Source organism: Melospiza melodia, chromosome 5 (genome assembly GCF_035770615.1).
Source record: "Melospiza melodia melodia isolate bMelMel2 chromosome 5, bMelMel2.pri, whole genome shotgun sequence".
In the NCBI taxonomy this organism is placed as follows: domain Eukaryota; kingdom Metazoa; phylum Chordata; class Aves; order Passeriformes; family Passerellidae; genus Melospiza; species Melospiza melodia.
The window spans coordinates 16,677,482-16,684,077 of NC_086198.1; positions in this window are offsets into that span (position 1 = coordinate 16,677,482).

The window sequence follows — 6,596 nt, forward strand, 5'->3', positions numbered from 1 at the left end:
CTGCTCTTTCCCAGGAAGAGCGCGGGCCTGGTCTGAGGGTAACGGGCCCGGGCGCTTCCTTTTAGTGGCGTATCGGCACACACGAGGGTACCAAACCAAGTGTCTCGGTATAGGGGAAAAAACATCTCCAAAAGGAAAATATGGTGACGTGGAATGTCAGTACAAGGGCCAGACGCATCAAAGAGAATCATATAATCATCAGAATTGGAAGTGACCTTTAAAATCATAAAGTCGAGCTGTCACAGGGCATTGCCCCCAAACCATATCATCCAGCGCCAGTTACAGACACCTCTTAGGCATCTCCAGGAATGGTGGCTCTACCACCTTCCCGGGTAACCTATTCCAATGCTTGATCACCTAAACCCTGAAAAGAATTATTCTAATATCTAATTTGAAGCTACCCTGTCTCACCTTAACGCCATTTCCTCTAATCCCCTCACAGCAGGCAGTCTAGAAGAGACTGACCCCCACCTCACGACAACCTTTTAGGTAGTTCTGGAGAATGAGGAATGATTATTTTATTTACAGCGATACCATCTGTGGCACTTCCAGCTCCTTGGAGGGTTTTTATTTTGTGCAGCATGGGCCAACAGGCAGGTGGGTTTTTTCTCACAGTAATAAATTGTGCAGGTTTATGCATAGTTCTCTACATGGGGAAAGACTCCTAATCCGTTTCGGTGGAACAAGAAGAGAAAGATTGCCTGACTGCCCCTCTGCTGTAATGATGGGATGTATCAGAGTGACAAACATGGCATTTGCTGTCCAGGACGGATGTGCCCATAATTGAACTCCGTTTGTGTTTGTTATAGTGCTGTAGTCTTAGTTGTTTTGCTGTCTAGGATATTAATTATTATTGGTCTGGAGAAGGCAGAATATTCAGAAAAGCTTACTATGTAACAACATTTTCAGTATGAAGCTTGACAATAGGCAGCAGTGAATTAGGAGAGCAGTGGGGTTTTTTTTATTACTTTAAAAATAGCACTGTAGTAGGACTGCCATAGTTTTTTAACACTGATATTTACAAGCGAAAGAGTAAACAATGCATTGTACTTGAAAGTCTAGTTATCTTGCTATGATCTCCTAAACCAATCCTAGCAACTTCCTTATGTAGTCTTCATTTTCTGCTTATTCTTTTAATTGTACTGAACAGCATGTTCAGGAAGTGTAATTACAAACTATTTGATTTTCATTCTTATCATCATAGTCAAGAATATTGCTGAAGAACACCTTGCTGTTCCAGCTTTGGATTATGGATGCTATTAAACTGCTCCAAATCACCAGCGTGTCTGTCTTTGTACCACAGACATGATCCTCTGCCTTGTAAATTGCTCTCAAACTTTCTGAGCTTCATTATGGTTTGTCATCTCAGGAGATTTAGATACTTGGCAGGATTCCAGTTCTACATTTTGTAATTATTATTTGAGATTAATGACCTCTAATATGACTTTATATTAACATTTTTGATCAGACTTGTGATTCACATTTTCTGTAAAATGAAAGAAATTAAGAACAGCCCAAACATACTGTTGACAGTGTGTAATTCTCCCTGCTAATTTAAGACAACTGGAATTGTTAATCTGGTAAATCAAGTTTTGTTACGTGTTAATTTCAATATGTCTATTAGCATTTGACCCCTAAGAGAATTTAAAATTTATTGGATAGCTCTTGTTTATAGCCATTGCTCAGAAACAGATTTGCAAATTTTAGTTTAGTATACTTGTTTAGGCAAACACTTCATTGCACTTGCTGGTCATTTTTGAAAAACAAATCTGCCCATTTAAATACTGACCTTTGAGAAAAATAATAAAAAATTATGGCTTGTGTAGGAATGAAAAACAAGACATGCAGTCACAGTTCTGTGACCAGTTCTGCAAGTCACAGCACACAGTTCCTCTTGGAGAACATTATCCTTTCCACTCTAACCTCCTTTTCCTCAAATTGTGATGTAAAAATCATGTATTTTCTCCTTAGTATTTGGAAATAAATAAAACCAATTCGTTTTTTTACTTCACTAGGAATATTTGGGCAAGCAAGGCCTCAAAACCTGAATATGGTGAAGTGCCCATGCAGAGTTTTTCAGCTTTACCACACACAGCATGTATATTCTTTTGCATAGAATCCTCATACAGTAATATAAAATGCAGAGGTGCAGATGGTGGTTACTGAATAAGGGTGTTGCAACTTATTGTGGAACTATTTGTGTTTGCTTCATTTTAATTTGATTTTTGAAGCTAGTCCTCAGAAGTGGCTGTAGAGAGGTATTACCATGTCTAATCCTCCACAGTAGTGGAGTCGGGTTAGACTTTTAGAGGTTTATTATGTAAAATATCTCAGTAGATGTGGCCTGCTAATAAACAGTTTGCACAAAAATACTGAGAGCAAACCAGCTCTCTTGAACCCTGTCTTTAAATTTTGTTTTTTCGAGTATGGTGTTCCAGAGCCCTGTGTGGCCAAGTGATCCACAGCTTCCAAAGGCTGGATTCAGCAGTGCATTTCAGCTGCTTCCTGATGGTCCAACAGAGGAATGGAAGGTCCAGCCATGAATGGAGGTTGCCTTGTTTGGCTGTTACAGCACTGCCCCTCGGCCCTGGAGGGAAAAGCAGCCCAGCCTTTTAGTGTAAAGGTTAACATAGGTTACTTGTACATCAGTGCTGGTTTTTCACTTCTGCTTACCTGAGACCAGCCAGTTTTATATTTGGAGAATGCTATTCTACCTGCCTTCAAAACAGGTGGAGCAACCAAGCATCCTGGACACTGAGCAGCATTCCATACAGGGTGCTTCATATATCTGAGGGGAAAGGGGGAAACAAGATGCAAATGTTTTCCAAAAAGATTTTCCATTTTAGGAGACAAAAAAAAATTACTTAAACAAAAGCAAGATTTCCATCTAAACCATCCAATAGACTACTATTAGTTCCTGTTCAGAACAGTTCAGCTCATGCTGCTGGAAAACAAAGAACTAAGATCAACAACAACAACAATAACAACAACAGCTTCTCCCTGTTTGCATGTATTACCAGGCCTCAATTTTCTCTTCAGCATCCTGTCCAACTTGTTTTTCCTTTAATTGCTGTAAATCAAGCTTGCAGCCAAATGCTTCTTTAATCTGAGCAAAACTCACCTTATTGAGGACCCTTTTGATTCAGTGGATACCACAAAGAATAAGATCACAGGAGAAAGCTTTGCCTTTTTTTTTTTTTTTTTTTAACAAAACAACAACAAAAAGGGTGAATTTGCCAAGCACCATGACAAGACAGTGGAAAAAAACAGGTTTGGGGATGCCATTGTGTTCCACTTGATCTGTTTCAAATTCCATAGATGAGCAAGCCTTTCTGTGTAGCTGGGGTACCTCCCCTTCAATGAGGATGAAGGTCCTAGGTCACAGTGTCAGTGCATGCTTAGTTCCCTGGCTGTTGCATCTGTGACCATTCTGTCTCCTTCTCTTAGGAAGAAGAGGTAGGCAACCCCCTTTCACATCTGGAATGAAGCCCAAGGTCAGTGTGTTAGGCAGCAGTTAGTTTTCAAGAAATACCAGATAAAAGGTAACTTCCTTGGTATTCCAACTTGGCCAATTCTTCAACAGCTTCTCTGACATTTTCACTGAAGCAATTCCCAAGCTAATCCATATTTCCTTTGAATTAGAAGTGCAAAACACTGAGTTTAAGTCTACATATGACTCCCAGAGAAAACCTGGAGTGCTTTGTTGAATGTGTGCTAAGCTTTCATAGTTTGCACAATCATGTGGGATTCCCAAGAGCATAGAACACTTCAGTAACTTACACCAAGATAAATAGACTTAAGTCCCCCACAAAATCTTCTGGTCTTCAGGATTTTGTGTAGCACTTCATTGTTTGGCACTTTTTTATCTTCATAGCAACAACACAGTTTTCTTTCAGATACTAATATTTTTCTCTTCTCTTTCTTCTCTTGAAATCCTTCCAGAAAATAAGAGCTATTTTACAAGAATAAACATATGAAAACATAAAATTCTTTATGCTTTTTTTACAGACCTAAGCAAGAGAATCTCTAAAAATCACTACAGGTTATTTATTAGTATGCATACAGAGTATCACTCTTTTTTTCCCCCAGCAAAACTACCATTTGATCTAGATGAAAAATATATCCCTGTCAAGTCACCAGCAGTTTTTGTTAACAAGAATGTTCATTTTCTTTGCTGATTCAGCTCTATGGACATTGAGGCATGAAAGTCAGATGAGCATGTGCGTGGTGTAATTATGATGCCAAATTTGAAAACTGAAATTTTTTGTTGTCGTGCAATTACTAACTACCTCTGTTTCCTTCTTTTGTACGAATTCTTTACATGCCTGAATAAACATAGATAACATAAACATACATGGCAAAATAGGAGGGGTGTGAAGGGCTAAGCAATTATCCACTGTTGCTAAAATAAGGTAACACAGGCTGAGTTCAGCGGGCAAAACCCCTCTCTGGAGCAACTCAGGAATTTTATCAGTTTCAGGAGGCCAGGGTACATCGGTTGCAGACCTTGTCAAAAGGGTGTTTAATGGTGACCTACTTTACCCTATCCCTTTGGAGGTGGTTGCTTCTCCTTGTTATACCTGTTTTTTGTCCCCTCAGGCTGCCTTCAGACTGCAAACTAGTTCTGTGTGGGTTACACTGTTACTGAAAATGACCAAGCTCTTAACAGCAGTTTTCAGCAGTAGGTAATTTGACCTATTGTGTTTACTAAAGGAGACATCAAAGGATTCTCTTGAGAGCTTTCAAGATATGTCTATTTTTATTACTTTGATGTAATTGATTACTAGCCAGATTTGGACCATCCTAATTCGGTTGCCACTCCAGTGCTTGTTCCAGGATGCAAGTGTACTAAGCAAACCACAACCTTTGAGGGGTGTTTGGGTTTAAGAAAGGATTTGAGCAGTGTGCCTAATGGGCTTTAAAAGTTGCTAGTTCAGATAAAATGTTACTGCTTAAAGGTAATTACTCAAACAGGCCAGTTAAGGTGTTTCACTGGCTCCCTGGTATGGGCACGGCTGTTCAGGGGTCACAGCAGGCTCTGTTGATTGAGGTGCAGCTTCCATTCACCTGCCCAGCTATGTGCAAAATACAGTTTTCACTGTTTGACTAGAGGTACAGGGAATGAGTTAGCCTGAGCTAATCAGGACACTGATGGTGTACTTCATACACTGAAGTAGAAACCATCTTTTATCTCAGTAGGTTTCCCTGCAGACTTGTAGCAGGCAAGTGTTTCCAGAAGACTTGGGGCAGAGACCCTCACTGAGCTAGAAGCCCTGGTACCATTGATGTCACAAATGGCCTGCAGCAAAGTACTTCTCCTGGCCATGTCTCCTTCTTCTGAGGCAGTCCTGCTAGTGAATTGTTCATATATTTGTAACTAAATAAACACTACACTTCAGCAGAGGCAGCAGGTTGATTTGCTGTCACTCTTCATTTAGAGGTATTTTTCCTTGAACATTCTTTCTCTCTCTTTTTTTCCCCTCGTGTTTTATACAGAAAAATGGTGTGTTTCTCTGGGGAAATTATTAGTGTCTTGTAGAGTGCTGTGTTTTAGTTGTTTGATGGTGTATTGACTTAATTTAATGATTTAGGAAAATAGGAAACTCCACAGAAATACTTCTGTTTTTTTGGTTGGTTGGTTTGTCTTTGAACTGTCAGGAGTATATGCTGTTTATTTAGACAAGGGATTTAACTAGCCAAGTATCATTGGAATGAGGAGTCATTTTACTTTCTTTCTGTCTTTTTGAGCAATCTCATCTTTAAAGATTTGCCTGCTCTTTTCTTTGCTATGTTCCCGTTAACCACAGGGTATTCAAGAGCTTACTTAGACCTCAAATATCCAGGTAATTACAGCCAAATATATCTCTTAGAAGGATGGCATATTGTTCTTGTTTGATGTCCTATTGTAATTTGGCAAATATTGTAGATGACTCTAAGTCACCAATACTGAAATTAGCCAGTTATTTCATCATTATGGTTAGGAGGATGGACTAGGGCAGTATTTCTGGGGAGGTGGGTTTGTGACAGACATGGTAGTAATGAAATATGGCCAGGTTTTGGCAAGTTGCTGAAAATTTTGCAAATCATAAAGCAAAGGCAACCTGACTTCTGTACTCCTGCTGACTTTTATTCTTCAAGGTCAAGCATGCTTTTCAGTTCGTCAAGAAATACTGCATGGATTTGTCACTTTTCCAAGCAATAAATATGAATCTGTTTTTATAAAGACAATAATGACTGAAAATATTCTGGTTTGTTTTGCTTTGAAAAATGGGATATCATCTTGTAAAAAAAAATACCCCCTGAAAAATACTCACTTAAGGAGTTGGTAGTGGAATCCAAGATACCAATTTTCTCAGTCATAGCGATTTAAATTCAAAATAACAGCAAAAAAGATAATTTCCTTCCTGACTACTTGGTGGCTTATCTTAAATGATTTTATGATCTCCATTTAGCTCCCATATACAAAAAGCACTGCTACAATAGAAATGGAGGACTCAAGTACTTGGAGACTAAATTATACCCTTACCCATTCATCATTCAGGATATTTGACAGTATCAAATCGTGATGGACAGGCAATTTGAGGGACTATGTGCAT